The sequence below is a fragment of the Palaemon carinicauda genome, chromosome 6 (assembly GCF_036898095.1).
Source record: "Palaemon carinicauda isolate YSFRI2023 chromosome 6, ASM3689809v2, whole genome shotgun sequence".
Taxonomy (NCBI): Eukaryota; Metazoa; Arthropoda; class Malacostraca; order Decapoda; family Palaemonidae; genus Palaemon; species Palaemon carinicauda.
In genome coordinates this window covers 28,762,780-28,783,253 of record NC_090730.1, presented here as the reverse complement: position 1 = coordinate 28,783,253, position 20,474 = coordinate 28,762,780, and the positions used below count along the sequence as shown (strand labels likewise).

At 41.2% G+C, this 20,474-nt stretch overlaps 1 protein-coding gene across 2 annotated transcripts in view; it reads right to left on the bottom strand.

Annotated features, from left to right (window-relative positions):
- LOC137642537 (1-acyl-sn-glycerol-3-phosphate acyltransferase delta-like) overlaps nt 1-9,866 on the bottom strand; it is a 171,490-nt gene extending 161,624 nt beyond the window's left edge. For both annotated transcript variants that reach the window (XM_068375173.1, XM_068375175.1), the window contains exon 1: nt 9,709-9,866. The gene's annotated coding sequence lies outside the window, so the exon portion shown is untranslated. The remainder of the gene's footprint in view (nt 1-9,708) is intronic.
- Nucleotides 9,867-20,474: the final 10,608 nt, after the last annotated feature.

The window sequence follows — 20,474 nt, the reverse complement described above, 5'->3', positions numbered from 1 at the left end:
CCAGTCTGAAATGAAGTGGGCTGAAAGTGGTACCGAACGGACTTTGGCCCATCTTAGTGTTTATAGTATTAGATGGGAAGAGGCTACAAGCCAGTTCCTTCTTGCTTATGGATGTGAGTCTCTATGTGGTGTGCGGTGTCGTCCATCACATCACTAAGTGGTCTGTTAGGAACCGATGAGGCTGTTGAAGGACAGGAAAGTTGGCCTTCATCTCTTAAGAGATTTAAGTGAAGGTACCTTCGGGCTCTGTCTAGAGGGCTGAGGTCGTGTGGTGCAGAACTATGGTCCCTCCTTTCTTCTTTTTCCGAATCCAGTCTCCTGGAATGGAAGTCGTTCTCATTTCGAGAAGGTTTTTGTGGAGATTGGTGTTTAGAATCATTCCCAGATACACCAGTCTCCTGGGAGGGAAGTAGGGAAGATTCCGTAGGTTTACCCTGATCACTGGATCTTGGTAAAAAGACTTCAGAAGTTCCAGTGTTAATGCAAGGTTGCCACTGAGTCTACTAAGGTCAGTCAGTCGTCTCGAGAGAGCGGAGACAGAAACCGATCCTGTGAGACCAGGATGGGTGTAGTGGAAAGACCGAAGCACAGTGCCTTGAACTGGTGTTTCTTGTTTGTCTAGACTGAATCTTCCAACCTTCCTAGATGGATGGTTTGGACCTGGGAGTAAGTGTCCTTTAGGTCCAGTGTGCAAAAGAAGACCTGAGGTCTTAGCCCTCGATCAAACTCCAACATGGCGAGGACATTGACCCAAAGGGACAGCTCCTTGGTGATCCTTTTGCATGGAAGACTGTCGACGCTGGAGTCTTGACTCGGGTCGTAAAGGATCAGGAGCGATACCCAGTGTAAGGATTCTTCTGAGAGAGAATTTCTTTAGAAGGAAGGCCACGCTTAGCCTTACCACGCGCCCTGATGGGATTGATGCTATTCCTTAGAATAGAATTAATCTGGCGAATGTTAATCAATGGTTAACCGTTGGATATCGTGGATACTGTGCAGTTGGAGAGTGCTCGCAAGTAGTTCCCTGTTGGTAAGCCGTTGATGAGGGTTGTCGAACGTTTACCGATCACTGTAGCGTGATGGCAAACGGCCAGTAGCGAGAAGTATGTTGTATAACTTCTGATCCAGGAACTACAGGAAGCGGTTGACTAGTAAGTTCGAGTCACGAACTGCTGGCAAATAACAGATGACCAATGAATCGGTGGTCTGTGCGCCGATGGTGAGTTCGAGATCAGCAAGCTGATTATGGTCCCCCCTGTTTGGTCAGAGATGAGCAAGCTGAAGATGGGCTGGTCAGAGATCAGCGAGCTGAGTTCAATGATCGAAGAAAGATGAGCTGCCCATCGGTGATCTAGTGATCAGCAAGCTGATGACTGGTTATTGACTAGCAATCGATGATTGGAAATGCTAGCAATTGGAGATCGTTAGTCATTGGAGGGACTAGAGGTCACAGATCAGCATTGAGCTGGCAATTGGCGACCTAGCGATCAGTAAACTGTGAACTAGCCATCAGCAAACAATGACCTAGAGATCAGTCTGTTGATGCTTTCCTGTTTGCTACCGCTGGTCTGTCAAGGAAAAAAGAAACTTCAGAAGAGACAGGGACCAAGGATTCCCCGATTCGATTCCCTTGTAGGATGGAATCTTCGGGATCTTGAATCCTTCTGTGGAGCCTTATTCCTCTTTTCCCGGTGGCAATGTTTATGTGCTTGAGGGGAGGAATGGGGCAATGGTGACCTGTCCAAAAAGTTTTTACTGTACTCTTTTTTACTGACAATTGCGCGAGTGTGTAGGTGAGACTGGAGTGATGGGACACAGGATGAAGCTGGTGCTTAATATCTGCCTGGATAGCAGGCAAGCGCTGGTTCTTAGACAAGAGCTGGTGCATTGGATCTGCGAGTCTTGACTCTTTGGCAAAGCTGGCGCATGAATCCGGGACCGTAACTGCGCAGGAAAGTGAGGAAGATCGCTGACGCGCCGTAAAGCACTGTAGTTTTGTGCATTCTCCCTAGAATGCACCGAAGCATGTGTGACTGGTTGCGCAAGAGTGGGAGCATTGACGTGTGCGTGAGCTTACTACGTGGAGATTGTTGGCGCGTGCGTGCGGAAGACCATTGGCATCAACACGTAGAAGACTGTCGGAGCACACGGAAGGCTGTGTGCGTGCACTCAAGATTATTGGAGCGCGCAAACACGAAGGACGTTGGCGAGCGCCCACGCGTAAGGCCGTCGATGCGCTTGCGCAGTAGACTGTTGGCGCACGTGCAGGATACCATCGGCGCCCGCGTGCAGAAGAAAGTCGGCACAGACACGCGCAATACTGTTACAGTAGTGCGTGTGTGGGAGACCCTAGGTGCTCGCGCGGGGAAGAAAGTTGGCCCGTGCACGCATGCAAGACTATTGGAGTGCGTGCAAGAGCACTGGCGCGCGCGGGAGACCAGCGGCGCCTGCGCGCAGAAGATCATCAGCGTGCGCGCAGAAGATCATCAGCGTGCGAGCAAGAGCATTGGCGCTACCGTGCGCTTAAAAAACATCAACGCGCGGGAGACCATTGGCACCCATACACGGAAGATCGTCGGCGCGTGCGCACGTACAAGACTGTTGGTAGGCGCGAGCACGCGTACAAGACTGTTGGTAGGCGCGCGCACGCGTACAAGACTGTTGGTAGGCGCGCGCACGCGTACAAGACTGTTGGTAGGCGGGCGCACGCGTACAAGACTGTTGGTAGGCGCGCGCACGCGTACAAGACTGTTGGTGGGCGCGCGCAAGCGTACAAGACTGTTGGTAGGCGGGCGCACGCGTACAAGACTGTTGGTAGGCGCGCGCACGCGTACAAGACTGTTGGTGGGCGCGCGCACGCATACAAGACTGTTGGTAGGCGCGCGCACGCGTACAAGACTGTTGGTGGGCGCGCGCACGCGTACAAGACTGTTGCTAGGCGCGCGCACGCGTACAAGACTGTTGGTGGGCGGGCGCACGCGTACAAGACTGTTGGTAGGCGCGTGCACGCGTACAAGACTGTTGGTGGGCGGGCGAACGCGTACAAGACTGTTGGTAGGCGCGAGCACGCGTTCAAGACTGTTGGTGGGCGGGCGCACGCGTACAAGACTGTTGGTAGCCGCGTGCACGCGTACAAGACTGTTGGTAGGCGGGCGCACGCGTACAAGACTGTTGGTAGGCGCGTGCACGCGTACAAGACTGTTGGTAGGCGGGCGCACGCGTACAAGACTGTTGGTAGGCGCGTGCACGCGTACAAGACTGTTGGTAGGCGGGCGCACGCGTACAAGACTGTTGGTAGGCGGGCGCCCGCGTACAAGACTGTTGGTAGGCGGGCGCACGCGTACAAGACTGTTGGTAGGCGGGCGCACGCGTACAAGACTGTTGGTAGGCGGGCGCCCGCGTACAAGACTGTTGGTAGGCGCGCGCACGCGTACAAGACTGTTGGTAGGCGGGCGCACGCGTACAAGACTGTTGGTAGGCGCGCGCACGCGTACAAGACTGTTGGTAGGCGCGCACACGCGTACAAGACTGTTGGTAGGCGCGCGCACTCGTACAAGACTGTTGGTAGGCGCGCGCACGCGTACAAGACTGTTGGTAGGCGGGCGCACGCGTACAAGACTGTTGGTAGGCGCGAGCACGCGTACAAGACTGTTGGTAGGCGGGCGCACGCGTACAAGACTGTTGGTAGGCGCGTGCGCGCATACAAGACTGTTGGCGCGCGCGCAGGAGACCATCGAGCGCTCACGTGCTTAAGAATGTCGGTGATTGCGCGCGGGAGACCATTGGTACCCGGGCACGGAAGATTGTCAGCGCTCACACGCGTAAGAATGTCGCGCGAGACCATCGGTACCCGGGCACGGAAGATCGTCAGCGCTCACACGCGTAAGAATGTCGCGCGAGACCATCGGTACCCGGGCACGAAAAAGTCTGGGGGGGTGAGGAGGCCTTCCTCAATGACTTACGAGGAGTCAGCTTTGCCCTCAGAGAAGTTACCACGTTTGAAACTCCTCTTTTCCTCTTCAGGGGAGTAGAAGCTGCCAAGGATTTGTGGCCCAGGTCAGAGAGAACAGGCTTAAACGCCTGCATGACCGCTCTGACCAGTGTCCCAAACCAAGGCTGCTGGCTGACGGCTGCGCTGTCAGATACTCCCTCTGGAGGGAAAGGGATCGACCGATCCCTGGGAGGAGTTACCAAAGGGGGGTTCGCCTGAAAAGAAGATGATGATGGAGAAGAAATGTCCCTGGACTTTTCTGGAGCCCTCCCCCCTGCCGGCAAGCACGCTGTTCTGCGCTTGCGGTGGGGGGAGGGGGGGAATGTGGCGATGGCAACCTTGCCGCGCGTTGTCCTGCAGCCTTGCGCGTGGGAGGGTATTGACGATCGCTCGCGGGAAACTGTTGGCGCGTGCTCGGGCGAGTAGGAGCGCATGCAGAGGGTGCGCAGAAGGTAGTTTGCGCCCTCGCGCCCGGGTGAATGTTCGCGTGCAGAATCAGCATGAAGAGCCCATGCGGGCGATGATACTATTGGGAGCGCGTGCGCAGGCGAGCCATCTCTTGCGCGCGCGCATATGTGCGCACATCAGGCTGGGGCGATGGGCGTGGGCGCGAGTGGGTGACTGCGTGCAAATGTGTGCTGGCGAGGGATGGAGCGCAGGTGAAGATCGACGGCGCGTTGGCGAGTGCTGACGAGCAGGGGAAGCAATCAACTTCCCTACTGCGCCCAGATCGGAAGATCATGGGCGCGCAGGAGATTGTTGGCGCGCAGGAGAACGCTGACCCGCTTCATCAGGATCGTCGGCAGCAGAAGAGCGCTGGCACGTAAGGGACGTATGTGCCAATTTGTGCATATGCCCTTGTTGCCCCGCAGGAACCGTTGGCTGTCTCACAAAAACAGGATGGGTAGGCGCCCACAGCGCACCAGCAGCCAGTAACGGCGACGGCAGGTCTGACGGGTGGAAGGTCGACGTGTCCTTTGTAAGGACGACCTTCCACCGAAGGAGATTGCAAACAATCCGCAGAGAGGTCCAGGGTTGTAGCAGGAACAGTCGGAGATCGATGACGAGGCTCCTCTGCGGCGATGAAGATGAACTGAAGTGGCGCCTCTCCACACCCTTGTGAGGTGAAGGAAGGCCTCTCCGGCGAAGAGGAAGGCGAGCTTTACGCCGTATGCGCCCTCTGAGGGCCGTTGGGCTGACTGTCAGCAGTCCTCCGAAGACGAATCTCTGTGAGTGAACTCCCCCGAGGGGGAGAATCACCGGCAGGAGAGACTGTTGGACTTAGTTCCTCCCTCGAAGGATGAGCAGAGGGAGAAACGATAGACAGAGGATCAACCTCTGCCAAAGTCGGCAATTGTTTGACAGTGGCACCCAACCGGATCATGTCAAACAAGGCTCCCTTGGAGGGCGAACCTTCGAGCCCCAAGGAAGACCAAAGCTGGAACAAATCATTAGTGCTTACATTAATATTTAATTCCTCCCCCGGGGGAGGAGGAGGAGCTGCCTCGCTATGGGAGGCAACGCCCTCTCCCGAACCCCGAGGTCAGGAAACAGAACTATGGCCTACGCTACCCCTTGACGGTCTCTCGAAAGAAACCGATCGAGCGGGAGCTTCGGAGGAGGGTTGGGCAACGGAAGAAGAGTCCTTGGGAATTTCTCCTTTCAAAGAAACCTTCGAATGAGAAATATCCCGATTGGACTTCTTCTTCCGTCGCCGAGAAAACCTCTCCCACTGGGAGATAGACCACTCCCTACACTCACCACACTTATTAGTTCTATCACACCATGGCCCCTACACTAAGAACGAAGGGTGTGAGGGTCCGTCTCGACCGCCGACATAAACGTACCACAAGGGCGGGCGGGTAATCCAGGACACTTGCGCATGATAGCAGAGGCCAACTTCAAAAATACCTCTGGAGGAGAGACAGCAAAAAGGCATTAATGGCTGTCAGAGAAGCGAGGGTGAGAGCAGACACGTCCAACTACCACCCGAGCCGGGAGCAAAGTGAGCTCAAGCACAGGTGTGTGTGTGTGTGGGGGGGGGGGGGGGGGGTTTAGCAAGCTACCCTTCCTACCCCCTGCTAACTAGCAGTGGGGTAGTAAACCCTCGTTAAAATTCTAATGGCTCGTCATTTCAGCTACGCCGAAAGTAATAACCCCTATTAAATAGCGTGGTTTGTATGTCAGTTATGGAACAAATTATATTTAGTTTTCACATAGCAAATACTTGCTCTGAACAAGTTTACCTTTCAAGTTTACTTTACAGATACTGTACTGTTACACCGATGTTTCCGTTAACCAATCACGTAACCATACGTATAGAAACTTATATAGGGGGGCTATATTTCCCCCCTTCCTTTCTTATAACTTAAAGTGCTTCACTTCGGTCATTTCAAAATCTTTTAAATGTATCACCAAGTGTAGCTATCACGTTTCTAAAATTGTATAATGTCATACCAAAAAAATTACAGTGCCTGAAGTATCCTTCTTGGTTATCTTACAGGAAAGAGAAGCACCTTTGATGGCCCGATCATAAAGCAAGTAATTAATTAAGATTTTATTGAATTTTAGGGTCTGTGATTTTTTTATTCACAAATATCTGCTGAATAATTACCAAGAAAGAAGAACCAATTGGGGGGGGGGGGCGTGCACAGCTCAGCATATACCGCTAGCCAGTACATAAGCGCTCGATGTTTTTCTTTTTTCGTGAATGCACGGTGAAGCAAGAACCATTAGTTATTCTAATCTAAAATATACTAGGAAAATTACTAAGAAATAATAACCAATCATTGACGTTAGTGTGCACAGCTCAACATTACCATTGCCAGTAGATACGGAGATTAATATTTTTATTTTTTCGCTAGCGAAGCGAGCGCACGGCGAAGCAAGAACCATAAGATCTAGGGTAAAACATTTTGAACAGAAAATATATGTTTTCATGTAGTAATTAATGTGATTTCATCAAATTTGACTTCCTTTCAATTACAGTATATCAGTTTTAGTGAGTATGTAGTGGGGAATGAAGTCGTCGAACTGGTTGTTGTTTATTTGTAGTTGAAATGAAGATCAAATTCGGTTAAATCATGTTATTTACTACAGGAAAACATATATTTCCTATTTGAAATGTTTCCCTGTCCATAAATATTATTTTACCCAATATTTAGGGTCAGAAATACATAAAACACAAGATAAAGAGAACAAAAAATTATGGTTTGTGTATTAGGCTATAAATTATGGTAAATCTATGATACTTTAACTACAGTATTAGCAAAACTTAAATTCTCTGTAACAAATGGACAAGTGCTGGCTAGTTTGGTATTTTGCTCTATATGCTTAATAGGGGCTGGGGCATAGCAACTTAAGTATCGGTCTATAAAAATGTAAAGTATGTTTTTCACTTGTCCACTGTTTATATCTGAGAGACTGAAAGGGGACTTATTGCGCAAGCATTGTTTCCAATCGGTTTGGGAACTTTCTGTACCATTACAGTGACGAATTTGTCAGGTGGTTTTTTAACCTAATTAACAGCTGACAAGTACTTCTCCATAAGTTCCCGGATGTACTTTTACAACACCTATCCCAACCTTTCTTTCTCTGCAGTTTCCTCATGGCATCCACATATCAAGGTTGTTCCATGAAGGAGTGGGAGATATATTGCCTCTTTTTTTTTAAAAAAATCAACCTGCATAAGAGTTTCTACAAAAACATGGAGTCATCCCTTCAGACGCACAATGCCCTTCCTGCCAACAGCCGTGTGTCTTTAGACCTCAAGTTAATTAGTGAGCTTGTAATCGATCAGTCAAGGTTTTCCCATAAACGCATTTTAGGGCACTTTCTTGGAAAAGGCTCACGTTCAAGCATGCGAAATATTGCCGTTTGTGTTTTTTTTTTCCTTCAAAGATCCTTTTTGCACAGCACTATCATCTATATATAACCTTGGCTGGATATTACAAACTTTGATTAACTGCAGGTCTTATTGTTCGGAAGTGACGGAAAATTACTGTCAAACCTTACCAGCTATCGGTGGGCCTGGTATTGTCATCGAAGTGAATAAATCCAAGTTTGGGAGCTCAAAATGTAACAGAGGTAGGCCTTTGTCTGGTGTGTGGGTGTTCTGTGGCATGGAGCTAGAGAGCAAAAAAATGTTTGTGATCCCTTTGGTGTACCAAACAAGAAATGCCGAGACCCTTGTGCCCTTGATGCGACTTTATATCAAGGCGGGGAGCGTGATCTACAGTGATTCTTGGAAAGATTACAATGATCTCACCATGGCAGGGTTCGTGCACCTCACTGTACATTCCAAAAATTTTGTGGATCCCAAGACAGGTGGACATACTCGAAACATTGAAAGGCTGTGGCGGGATACAAAAAGAATTAACAGCCACGTAAAAATCATTATATGTATTTTAATGTTCAGTTTTGTTTTTCAATAAGTAGCACACTAAAATTTGTTTATTTCTTCATGACCTGGGAAGGGGGTCCAGGGGCTTGGCCCAGCTAGGGGTTATAACCTGGGAACTACTAGGTTAGGTTAGGTGAGTTTCTTAGGTTCTGCACCCCTTTTTACAAACCTCAATAGTCTTAAATAATCATGTTTTGTCCCATTTCCAGCCAACTACATGAACCATATATTTTCCAATTGGCTATCCTGTGTTTATTCAACATTTCTCACCATTATTATGGCTGCAAATCACTCGTTTATGACATTTCTCCACCAAAAATCCTCGGTTTCCCACTAGTGTCCCCCATAATTGTCTTTATATAAAATATTACAAAAATTCATGAATGGGCTGTTTGCCCCAATAATCAAAGTCATAAATGCATTAAACACAAGATAGTGAGTAAGAAACACATACGGTTCATGTATTTGGCAAGAAATTAAAGAATCATATATTTACTGAAATTACAGTATGATGATGGCCATGAACCATAACTCCCCTTTTTTCAACCCAATTACTAAGAAAACGAAGTCTAAAGGAAACGGCTCCACTAGGTAAGGTCACCGACTTCTAGTTTAGGTTGGTAAGTTTATTTTAGTTAATATACACATGCAGGAGTTCCTGTAATTGTTATAGGCTACAAAGGCTCCCATGCATTTACAGTTCCCAGTAGTCTGCCTAACCCAAGGTGGCTGCTGTATATGGGCAATCCTAGCCTACCTTGTCCGGACAAATAGGTATATTATTTATACTATTTCGGATGTCTTACTAAATCTAAAACACAACTTCATATGATGGTATATCGGATCATAATAAAGAACATTTTCCCCATAAAAACGATTTGACAATAAGAAAGATATCGCCTGTCCCAACAATCTACATTCTACCAAGAGTTTGGAAGACCAGCCATGGCCTATCGTAAACAAACAGTAATCAGGAGTCTTGATAAAGTAGCGTGCCGGTAGGCCTAGGATTCAAGATCTAAGTTCTGGTACGGCTGTAAGCCGATACCCTTTCGGATTGAAGCTCCAACGGCTTAGCTTCAATGCTCCACTAGCCAGTCACATTCCCATTGGATCTAAGATAAAACTTGCATTGTAAGACGAACTAGCTACCTAATTTTAGTCTAACCGAAGGGAACATGTAATCTTAGGCCTAATCTAACAAAAAGGATTAATCGTTCTCAAGTCTTTCTACCGACTACACTGTATGCAGAAACGACTTATATATATTCAGAGGCAAATGACTTTCATAAAAGAATTGTTAAAGTGTCTGTACCTTTAGATTTGTTCTCATAGGTTTTGGACGATAATGTGTGTTGGGGGGATAGACGTTTTCACTTTAGTAGTAACGTAAGAAACAGACGAATAATATCAGCTGATTTTGGTCTCAAGCGAGAGCCGCACTGCGCACAAACTCACCATACAGGATTAGATTACGGATAAGAATGTATGTTAATATCTAAATCGATATCCTTATAATGTGGTTTTTTAAAGCGTATAAATCGCTATGGAAATAAATTTTGTCATCTTATTTTGCTGATGGTAATTAAATCTTTATTCTGCTTGATTTGGATGTTATCTGCTATTATCCACTATTAAAGATCTAGATGTTGTTTTGGGCTACCTACCCAGATTTCAGAAAGTGGTATATTTTTGCCATGCAAAATACATTAAATGCCTTTATTTGAAGGGTATTATCCTTGAAACATGAATGCATAGATGCTATGAAATGCGTGAATTATTTATACATAGGAGTAATCAACCCAAATATTTAGTTACAAAAAAACGTTGAACTACTAAAAAAAAAAAAAGCAATCGATTGCTGAAATATCACCATTAATCTAAATAAATCAACGGCTTGGCAACAAATCAGAGTAGGGTCAGCAACGTTGACGATGATGGAAAATTACTATACAGCTAATGGTAGCTTGGTTTGTTTCATCATGAGAAATTCTGTTATAAAACTTTTACTTAACAGATGGGCGAAATCGTGTTACCGCCAAATGACGTATTCTTTACATTTACATCAATGATGTTCATTTTCATAATCGGATCCTAATAAAGTTTGGTCAGTACCACTGATACCTTATACTTTTTTTTTCTTTTTTTTTGTCATTTAACATATCATTGCATTATCAAGAATTGTTCTGAGTTTAATTCTCGTTTGCCTGATGTATTGGCTGAATCATGTTTATTTATTTTTTCTACGAATTACCCAAAGCACATTATCTGCTGAATGATCAATAAATCAGTTCAAAGTTCGTCCAGTCATCCTTGTCAATTATCTGGAGGGGATCATGGTGAAACCTACAATGAAGGCGAAGATTATGATAAAATCCTAATTATCATAAAGACTTGTGGATGAACATCAATAAAAGGTGAAGAATGTTGGTCAGGGTACGTCATTTGAAAGGTGAATCAAAGCCGATAATGGTAGGCTAAATGAAAAGAACTGATAAATTTAGCATTTTTTAAATCCAGGTAGCCTAGAATTGCGTTCACGGCGATTTTAAATGCAAAATGAAATTTGGAGATGTTTTTCCACAGATTTTATCAGCTTTGTACTTTTCCATTAAATACGCATTGACTTAAGGAATGTATTTACTATAATTGTTAACTGGAATACTGCCAACTTCAATAAGCTATACAACCACTTATATTGAATATTTGTAAACCGCCAAAACAAAACAAATAATATATATTGAGCTGACTCTCGGCAATCATAAACGATACACACCTTCTATATGTACAGTACTGAATTGTTATTTGGAAAAGCAAGATCCCAACTTTCCCAAGGGCTCCCACATGGAAAATTGCCTGTTGAGGAAAGGAAATAAGGAAACAGATAGAATAGAGTGACAATGTACCATTAAGCAAGAGAGCTCTAAACCAAGACAGTGGAAGACCAGCACAGAAGCTATGCAGTACCCAAGACTAGACAACAATAGTTTGATTTTGGAATGTCCTTCTAGAAGAGCAGCTTACCAGAGCTAAAAATTCTCTTCCACCCATATCAAGAGGAAAGTAGCCACTGAACTATTATGGTGCAGTAGTTAACCCCTGAAGTGAAGATTTTTTTGGGGTCATCTTAGTGTTATCAGGTCTATGACAAAAGAGGAGAATGTGTAAAGAATAGAACAGACTATTCGGTGTATGTGAGGCAAAATAAAATGACTCGTAATCACAAATCCAATGTAGTACCATCTGAACGAAGGACCTAATAACGCTCTAACGGTAGTATCTCATTGGGTGGCTGGTGCCTTGGCCAACTTACTACCTGCTTTCTTGATCAGGCAGAGCTGTAATTATCATTATCCTAATCAATAGCCAAATACTACAACGTTAGGGGTCCCATTCAGAAAAGATATAAAGCAGTAAAAAATAACATATAAAACTTACATGACCAAAATTGAGTATAATATGATAAATAAGAATGTTAAACATACAATATTGTACTGATTATAACAGGAGATTTATGGCAACCTGCTTTGCATAAACGTATAAACAACAAGTATGAACTTATGAGATTCCACAAATTTCATTATCTGCTTGGGAAAATCCTTCCACAATTTGGTCACAGTCGGAATGAAACTTATGGAATATTTAGTAGCACTGGCCTTTGTGAGAGAAATGACAAGACTGTTAGAATTAATTGCATAACTTGTATTGCGTAATGGTTTATAGACCAATATTCTGGGAAGATATGAATGCAAAGGATAGTACGCCAGAGTTATGATAAATAAATCTTATACAGCATGGATTAAGAGCTAATTGAACGACAGTGCCAGAGATAAAGTATTTAATAGACAGCAATTTTGTGTCCAACGAGTTAAGATGGGAGTCAGCTGCTAAATACCACCAGAGAGAATAATTCTCAATCATTGGTAGAATAGATGAATTACATGTCCTCTAGAGAGAGAGCTCAAAAAAAAAATACTATTTTAATTTACAGATATTTTTCAATTGAAAAGAGATGGACTACATTTGTTTCTTAATACTAAATTTGTAATACAAAAAAAAAAAAAAAAAAAAAACATTCCTTAGATTTTGAATGACCTTCCGTTAAAGAAAGATCACCAATGAAGGGATTTTTTTGTAGTGAGAAACCTTAACATACTGACAATCATTTTTTGAATTTTCTTTAGGATTTAACTTCATCCTCCAGAATTTGCAACTTGTACTAAATCTAGCTCTATATCTGTTGACGAATTCAGCAACCACCGATCTACATTCAGTAGATATGATAGATGCAAGAAGAGTAGCATCATATGCATAAGCAAGAACATGGATTCCAATGCCAAACTCCACAATCACGTGCATCTAATATGAAAAGTAAAAAACAAAGAACACGTACTACCTTGAGGAACATAAGGAATTATATTTCCGTAATTACTATGGTACCAAGCAACAACAACTCTGTAATTATTGATTAAAAATTAAATTACAATGCTAAGAAATAACCCACCAACCCCACTTGTTTAAGTTTGAAAAATAAGGTCTTCATGAAGATTAATAGCGATATTGTGTAGCCTGAGAAAATGCCTTTGATGTAACTCCTTGAAACAATTGGTATCTGATTGAAAATAAAACTGTCAGATCAAATAAAGCCACAGAATCTTAGTTCTGAGATGACATGTATTTATTCAGGAATTGCTTTCACGGCTCATTAATTAAATAAGACTAAATAAGAAAAAATAAAAATAGAGAATCAACAGTTTTCAAGTTTATCCAATAACAATTCAGTCATATAAACTGAAAAGCAAGCAATTGCAATACAGTATTCATTAATTAGATTATCAAGTTCAGGAATGAGAATGAGCCACATGGAATACCATAATTGAAAAGAATAAGTAAAAGAATGTAACTATCTCAGAAATTATTTACAGCAACTCAAACCGAAAAAAACAGATATTATGGGTATACAGAAAAATCCACCGAAGAGAATACATTACCTGTTATTACTGTATTATTATTATTATTATTATTATTATTATTATTATTATTATTATTATTATTATTATTATTATTACTTGCTAAGCTACAACCCTAGTTGGAAAAGCAGGATGCTATAAGCCTAGGGGCTCTAACAGGGAAAATAGCCCAGCGAGGAAAGGAAACAAGAAAAAAGATAGATATCAAAACAAGAGGAGGGGAAATAAGATAGAATAGTGTGCTCGAATGTACCCTCAAGCACGAGAACTCTACTTCAAGACAGTGGAAGACCATGGTACAGAGGCTATGGCACTGCCCAAGATTAGAGAATACTGGATTGACTTTGGAGTGCCGTTCTCCTAGAAGAGCTGCTTACCATAGCTGAAGAGTCTCCTCTACCCTTACCAAGAGGAAAGTGGCCACTGAACAATTACTGTGCAGTGGTTAACCCCTTCGGTGAAGAAAATTTTTGGTAATCTGTGTTGTCAGGTGTATAAGGACAGAGGAGAATGTGGAAAGAATAGGCCAGACTATTCGGTGTATGTGTTGGCAAAGGGAAAATGAACCGTAACCTGAGAGAAGAATCCAGTCAACGGACCCCATGACTCTCTAGTCTAGCGGTAGTATCTCAACGGGTGGCTGATGCCCTAGTCAACCTACTACCTAGGCTAGTATTTGAATAGAATGAAGATGCATTTATTGGAAATGAGCAGAACAATGACCAGAATAATATCTGTCGAATAGAGATGGTAGAAAATTCTCGGCAGAAATCATATAGAAGGGTTAATTAAAAGCATGTACACTATGAGGGCTAATTGGCATATTTTTATAATCTAGTAACACTGACAATAATGAGAACCCATTTCAAGATTATTATTATTATTATTATTATTATTATTATTATTATTATTATTATTATTATTATTATTATTATTATTATTATTAGCTAAGCTACAATCCCAGTTAGGAAAGCATCCCAGTGAGGAAATATTAAAAAAATATGTATTAAGATTTGTAATAACTTTCGATAGATAAGTCATATACACCGTGAAACGAAAAATATGTCAACATGTTTTAAAGCATCTGCAATGAATTTGAAATTTCATCGAATCAACTGTTACATTAGGAAGATCATGTCACAATCTAGTCACAGCTGAACTCGCAGCAATTGATTGGGAATTTCCTATCTTATATTGCATTTATCTATCTTTTGATGCATGATTGCACTTGAAGCATGTATGGAATTTGATTTCATTTATCTTTTTCCGTCGAGATTGGATCAAAAGATAAAATTAATCTACAATCGGCATTGGTCTTTTTACCAGATGATCGTAGTTTCGTTCCACTAAACTTAACTGAAAGATTGTCGCGAGTCTGTCCTTTGTTGGCGATCTTTGAAATTCTACCCTGACTCCCGTTGAACAATTTTTCATTATTTGTTTTTTCATCAAATTCTTTTCAAACCCATTCTTTTCTTTATTTGTTTTAAACAAATTAAGATGCTGTAAGTTCAGCCTTCATGTATAATAGAATAGAAGAATATATTGTATATTCTTCCCGCTAATATCTTCTTCCTCTTGTGTATGTGACTGTGTGTACGAGTAGCTCTTGCAGCAAAGATGAATCATCCAGTTAGCGTGACGTGTTATCCATAAGAATAGTAGCCTTGACTCTCTCAAGTTTATGCACCCAATCCCCTGCTACAGCACTGGTCATCAATCTCTGAGGCACAGATCGACCCATGTCAAGACCATATGACGTGACCTTAACTGAGTAACTTTAAAATTATGAAATTTTATGGTTGCTAGAGTTAGTCTCTTTTGACTTGACGCAAACTAGTAGGTCACTATTCTGTTTCTCCATTCAGTTCCGGAAAACTATCTCAGTACTTTTTGAGTAGCTTCGATAATAGATTTAACATTTACAGAGCCCATTGAAATATGTATATTGACATTTGAGTTCGCTTCCCTCCCTTTAGCTGAGAGATGTCAGAGCGGTAGTCGGGCAGTATTTAAAAGCCTTCTTATATTTAACTTGTAGCCTACGTTTTACGCGTGCATACGTTGTGCATACATGCCTCATATTATTATTATTATTATTATTATTATTATTATTACTTGCTAAGCTACAACCCTAGTTGGAAAAGCAGGATGCTATAAGCCCAGTGGCCTCAACAGGGAAAATAGCTCAGTGAGGAAAGGAAAAAAGGAAAAATGAAATATCTTAAGAATAGCAACAACATTAAGATAAATATTTCCTATATAAACTATAAAAACTTTAACAAAACAAGAGAAAGAGAAATTAGAGAGAATAGCGTGCCTGAGTGTACCCTCAAGCAAGAGAACTCTAACCCAAGACAGTTGAAGACCATGGTACAGAGGCTATGGCACTGCCCAAGACTAGAGAACGCTGGTTTGATTTTGGAGTGTCCTCCTGGGAGAGCTGCTTACCATAACTAGAGAGTCTCTTCTACCATTACCAAGAGTAAAGTAGCCACTGAACAATTACATTGCAGTAGTTAACCCCTTGGGTGAAGAAAAATTGTTTGGTAATTTCAGTGTTGTCAGGTGTATGAAGACAGAGGAGAATCTGTTAAGAATAGGCCAGACTACTCGGTGTATGTGTAGGCAAAGAGAAAGTGAACCGTAACCAAAGATAAAGATCCAATGTAGTACTGTCTAGCAAGTCAAAGGACCCCATAACTCTCTAGTGGTAGTATCTCAACGGGTGCCTGGTGCCCTGGCCAACCTACTACGGCAACCCTGACGTAACCTACTTATGCTAACTGCAGATAAAATTCTATTGTATGCAAATGCTCCTATATAACACACACACACACACACACACACACACACACACACATATATATATATATATATATATATATATATATATATATATATATATATATATATATATATATATATATATATATATATATATCCTTCCTTCTATCATGGATGACTGTAGGAAAGAACAACGCAAGTCACTGACACATCTATATAAATAAACTGTACAGTAAAACTTTCCTAACATTAGTCCCTTCACACACAGATATAGGGAGCTCATCAGCAAAACGTCGGAATTGCTAAAAATACTTGGATATTCATCCCAATCTAACAAGCACTCACCCACTTCCTGGATCTTCAGACTCTTCCTTTCTAATATAGCCTATCTTTCTCACCATTTGACTAACTCTTTTGAAGCTTTTTTTCTCTTATGTAATAGTAAATCTCAATTATAAATTTCTTTTTCCCTAATCATGCATTCTTTTCATATGACGAAAAAACTGTAAATATTTTTTTTTACCACTTCGGATGTTCCAACATTTCTCATTTTATTTTTCCTTGTTTCCTTTCCTCGCTGGGCTATTTTCCTTATTGGGGCCTCTAGGTTTATAGTATCCTACTTTTCCTACTAGGGCTGTAGCTTAGCAAGCAACAACAACAACAACAATAATAATAATAATAATAATAATAATAATAATAATAATAATAATAATAATAATAATAATAATAATAATACAAACAGTTCTTTTCAACAGCTTTTTTTATTCGCATTCAACTCCATATGTCATTTCCAGAAATGGGAGTTAGTTCATCAATTTCATCATATATTCTCACATTGGCTTCCTCAGACAATACAAACCTCTTCACAATCTTCTGAATACATCCAGCTACCTTTCTTGCTTCTCTTATACTATGACTCGCATCTTTTCTCATCTGGCCTTCAGGTGTTGTATTTACTTGAGATGCTTGTCTAAATCAAACCCTTCAATCCTTCCACCAGCCATGCTAACCCTCATTACTCCATCTTCTTCATTTCCCTTTAAATTCATTACCTTAGTCATGCTCAAATTTACTCCCAATATAAATTTTAAGACAGATTACTCAAGTGCCATATGTGGATGAGATCATGATGAGGGGTAGATAGAGATGGTTTGGGCATGCTCTTCACACTCCCCAAGAGAAATTAGTCCACCAAACGTTTAGCTGGACTTCACAAGGCACCAGAAGAGTTGAAAGAACCAGGCACACATGGCTAAGGACTATGAAATGTGGAGTAGGAGGTGAGGAATGGAGAAGTATTGAATTAAACGCTCAAGATAGAGACGACTGGCGAAATCTCACCAAGGCCCTTTGCGTCAATATGCGTAGGAAGAGATGATGATGATCCTCGTATTGCACATACTTATAAACTCTTTACACACTTACAGACTCTTTTATAAGACTCTGCAGTTGCTCTTCACAAATTTCAATTATAACAGAATGTCTAGTTAAGGGTTGTGGACCCCCTAGTAGAAGGGAATGTTGCCTAAATGGCAGAGAACCTATTCTTTAAAGGTCAATGGCATTCACAATCTCACTCCTGAAGGATACTGAGAAAGGAGAACAATTCTATCTTTACTACTCTACATATTGCAAAGTTACCAAACGGCTATTGACATGTGGTTTTTATTCGTATACCCAGCACTGTATGTGGAAAATTGAAAAACAGAAAAGGATATTTACGCCTGTGGTTTTGAATGTGCCTGGATGGGGCCAGATGATAACAAATGCACGATGGCTGGATATCTTCGTAGGCCTACTAAGTAAAACCAAAGTGAAAGGAAGTATAAAGAGTGACTGTATCTCTGGTAGATAAATGGCGTAGGTTTACTGATAGGGAAGGAATGACACTCAGTGTCAGGGAGAAAGACTCGCGGGTGTGTGAAAGGGAAAATGTGTTAGCTCCATGATAGTATGGATAAGAATAAGTGTGGTGAAAGTAAAATATGTATGATAGTAAGTATATATTGGAATTAAAAATAAAGCATTATTTTGGGAAAGTCTGAATTAGTGTCTAACTGAGTTTGAAGAACACGAAGAGGAAGTTGTATTAGGAATGGTGTTCCAAGATGAAAAAAAAAGAGAGAGAGAGAGAGAGAGAGAGAGAGAGAGAGAGAGAGAGAGAGAGAGAGAGAGAGAGAGAGAGAGAGAGAGAGAGAGAGTGGGGAGGCTTAGAGATATGTGCTCAAAAAGAGGATTGACTATGAAAAATAAATTGTCTCTCAAGAAGAACAAATAATCATATTCAAGAAAGAAAAATGATGAAGATCAAATTGAAATATGTAAGGGTAAGAAGAGGATGGTCTGGAAGTTACTTGATCATTATTAGATCAGAGGAAACGTTTGGGCATTTTTGAGTTGGTGAGGAGACTATAACTTTAAATGCAATTAAGACAAGTCAGTTAGAGAAGATGGAAGTGTGGAGAGAATGTATGAATCAGGGGTTACAGTTAAAAGTTTGAGGAAGGGCCAGGTGTGGAGTTCTTCAAAATTCCTTGATAGGGTCCTGGAGTTAGTAAGAAGTATTCGTGAGTATAAGGGGACTGGATAAATGAATAAGAATGATAGCAAAATCCATAAAAAACAGATAAGAGGTTTAAAGAAGGAAAATGGATGTTATTTAAGGCAGATGTATTTGCCTAATAGAAGAGAAGAACAGGTGTAGGTATGCAAGAGGACAGGTAAGGTTGTCAAGACTAAGTTATATATATATATATATATATATATATATATATATATATATATATATATATATATATATATATATATATATGTATATATATATACATATATATATATATTAAGCTGGTCCCTATAAGATAGGGTGGCTCCATGAAACATAACAGAACTGTCACTTCAACATTCTTACTTCAGCTGCTTCATAAATCTATACAGAAGGCTCATCAGCAGTGCATTGAACTCCTTACAAATACTGCATTATTCACTCCTATCTAAAGCCTACTCTTAAATTCTATGGATATTAGGATCCTTGTTTTTAAATACAGTACTTTACATCCTTCTCTCTATATATCCAACCCTTTTGAGGCCTTCCTCTCCTGCTGCCTTTCTTTACTTCTAAATTGTAAGCTCTTTCCTTTAGCCTGTACCAACCGTGTGTCACACGATCGTACATAGTTCATTTTGTGTATATATTATGCTTGTATCTTCGCTCTTCCCTCGCACTAAAAAGAGCCTGAATAAACATGTCTGTTTTTCTCACCGGTAACGGTGTCGATTTTGAACATGAAATTTCTTGTTGCCTTGAGCTTCTGTATATAAAGGAGAGTATTTTATAATAAACTCACTCAGTTGCTTTCATCCTGTCTTTGAGTCACAACCTTCTCTCGGCCCGTCACAAGCCAATTCCATCCATTCTCCACATAATTTAACCACCTTGAATATAACTTTAATTCCTCCATTCACCTAATGCTAAACTTGATACGAATTCTTTTACATTCCACACTTCATAACCTTTATTTTATCACACCACATATGCTAAATAAAACTTCGTTTCAATAGCTTCAACCTGTTAATATGATTTGCACTCAGCATGCACACTTCACATCATAAAGAGGTCTTAGCCTTTCCCCAATTTTGATCTGAGTATGTTTATGAATGTTTCTGGTTTTTATTTTGTTTATTCTTTTTGATAGTTCGGCTAATTCTATTTCATCTCCCTGAGATTTTGCCCTCATTTCCCATCTAGATTTTTCTATATAGTTTCTCTTGATCTTGCTTAGGAACTTTTCCACCTATGTCTTGTGCTGATTCCAATACAAATTTTGTTAAATTACTGTTTATTTCTTCTTTACTTGCTTCCATTTCATCATGCGGCTGTGAGAACATATATTATATAGCTAAACTAAACCAATTAAATTCTTTTCTTACTATAGTAGTGTTTATTTTCTTTCTTAAAATTAGTTTTTCTCTTTTTCCTTATATCAGACAAATTTCGCTTCTCACCATTCTATGGTAGCTTGACTTTAACTTGTTTAACGGTGTTACATCTTTAACTAAATTAACTTTTTCACTAAGAATAAAATCTATTTCGAATTTTTTTTCTCCAAGTGGGCTTCTCATTGTCCATTTATTTGTCATTCTTATATAGAGGCACACCCATATACACACATATATGAAATATATATATACACACGCACACACACACACGTATATATATACATATATATATATATATATATATATATATATATATATATATATATATATATATATATATGTATATATATATATATATATATATATATATATATATATATATATA